Source organism: Sander lucioperca, chromosome 10 (assembly GCF_008315115.2).
Source record: "Sander lucioperca isolate FBNREF2018 chromosome 10, SLUC_FBN_1.2, whole genome shotgun sequence".
NCBI lineage: Eukaryota > Metazoa > Chordata > Actinopteri > Perciformes > Percidae > Sander > Sander lucioperca.
The window spans coordinates 26027156-26029655 of record NC_050182.1 but is presented as its reverse complement, the minus strand read 5'-3'; the positions used below and the strand labels follow the sequence as shown (position 1 = coordinate 26029655).

The 2500-nt window shown below is 36.7% G+C and overlaps 1 protein-coding gene across 1 annotated transcript in view; it reads left to right on the top strand.

Moving 5' to 3' along the window:
• Nucleotides 1-2500, top strand: part of efna3b (ephrin-A3b) — a 60351-nt gene that overhangs the window by 53824 nt on the left and 4027 nt on the right. The window lies entirely within an intron of this gene.

Here is a 2500-nt window from a genome sequence, read left to right as displayed (position 1 = left end):
AAACTTACTCAAAAGGGAGTAAACGGTGCATTTGTTGGGGACTATTTTCAGCGGCGAATTAATACACATTTGGTGCCTAATTACAGCTACAGGATGGACGCAAAATAAACTACAGTGCCCGTGCAATACAAATTTACAGGCAATATTTTTAGAGGGATATATTATTGTTGAAAGAATAAAGAATAAAACAGAATACTTTGCCTAATATTTCCTGTATTTATTGGCCTTTATATCAACTTAGTGAACAACAATGTGTGATAAAAGTGGTTTCATAATAATGGTCGTTTAACAAATTATTTTGAAATATACATTTTTGTATTATTGATACCTGAATATTATATTTAGATTAATGAATACAGATCTGAAAAATAAAAATAATATATTTGCATCTTTAACCAAATAGCTATTCTTTGCCCTTTACTACCTTATCTTTGATTAATGATTATTTTGCCATCTTTTTAGGAGAATATTGTGTCTTCACATTGTCACATGTAAAGGCTGCATTCGACCCCAACTAGCTCCGCCAATCAGAGTAGCCAGGACAGCCTGAGCATAAATTAATATAAATTATTAATTAATATTAGTTAAAATAAATGTTTATTGACTCAAAGCTTCTCTCATTTGTGTTATGATAGCTGGATAATAAGAGGGCACTGAGTGGAGATATTGTAGTGAATCACTCTTACTGTAAAGCTTTCAAAAAAGAAAATGGAAAAATGAAGCCCCAACCTCAGTGGAAATGACACACTTGTCATTTTATTGGATTTGTTGACAATAACAACAATATAGAATATCACTAGCCTTATCCATTAAATACTGACAGCTTATTGGTTATTTATATTTGATGGCATTTCATTGACGGTGCAGCATTAGAAGTGGCCAGCTAAAGTGAAATGTGCCGTTTTCAAAAGAGACCTTTAGCACAGTTAACTTCACAGCACCAGCTGGCTCGGCATGCTGCTGATCCTGCTAAACAACTACATGCATATTCATTTCACACTTGCCGTTTTCACCCAGATATGCAAAGAACACAGAGTTTCACGGTGAGTTACAAAAAAGAACTCAATTCAGATTTCCTGTAGTAACTTCTAGATCTTGTCAAGTGCTCCCACTTTGCTCTCAAGTAGCTCTCGTCAGGATTACACAACTGGTTAAATCATGTTAATCACGCTAAATCTGTTAGCACTGGAACTGAATGATATTTGGCAGCGATGTAAGGGAGAAGCTGAGCAGTAAATCAATCAAGTGACAGACTTTAAAATAATCTCTCAGATGATCATGGGGTTGCTTCACAGTGTTATGAGCAGCACAGCAACAACATGTACAGCTAGTTTGGCCTAGCTAGCTGTACACCAGTTACACAACCACACATCATATCAATCATCACTCTGTCTTTCTTTCACACTCTTCTCCAAGGTAGCCTGTAAAATATGATGCTGTTGTTGTTAATCTGTTTGTGTTTGTGTGTGTTTTGTGTGTGTGTGCGTGTGCGTGCACACTCGCATGCCTGCCTTTGCTTTATAAATCAGTCTGTACTCATACAGTAACTGTCATAAGAAAACTCATCACTGGCTGCAGCGAATGGCTGCATGTCATATGAGTTTGTCGAGATACCTCTCCCTCACTTCTTTTTCCTCCCTCGCATCCCTTTCTCCATGTCCTCATCCTCCCGCTCTTTAATTCCCATCCTCCATTTCTCCTCCCAGAGAACAAGTGGAAATGCAGTGGAGGGGAAAGCCACCAAAACTCAGTTTATTCACCTTTTGATGTGTGAAATTGAGTTTTTCCATCTTTTAACTTTTTTGTCCCCCCCAATACGATAGGGCTATAGTATGCATTAAAATGCTATCACAGTGATGTAAGCTATAATAAAATAGAGAAAATATTCTATTCCAAACTGATATTGTGTTCTGGTTGTTGTTGTTTTTAGCTTTCGGTAAGCACAGAATGGAGTTAGTTCACCCATACAACACTTTTTTTTGCCACTACATTACTGAGCAATCATATAAATTCTCATCACGTATCTTCACCACTTGTTCACCTTCCCTCCTTTCCTGCAACTATTTGTAAACACACAGTATATGCAAAAGATGCTCATTCCAATAACAGAAAAAATACACTTTTATTTATAATTACACATTGCATACTTAATTATAAGTTACAGAGAAGAATATACTGAGAAGATTAATTATTTATTATTTATAGAATTGTTGTATTGGATGTACTTAAACAGATAAGTAATGTGAACTACATGAAAATATTTGACCAAACAGCTGAAACAATAGCAGAGCACAAATTATCCCAGCTCCTATGGGTCAATGTCACCTGCAGTGCTGTGTTGCCAATTAAATAAATAGGATAGCTCAAGTGGTGCAAGAGGAAGTGAGGAAATCAGCAGGGAGCAGTGAAATGAACTGAAAACAAAGAAGCAGTACAGTTTCCTATTCCCCTCCCTCGTACTCCGTCATCCTGACTGCCGATTAGACTCATCACATCCTAG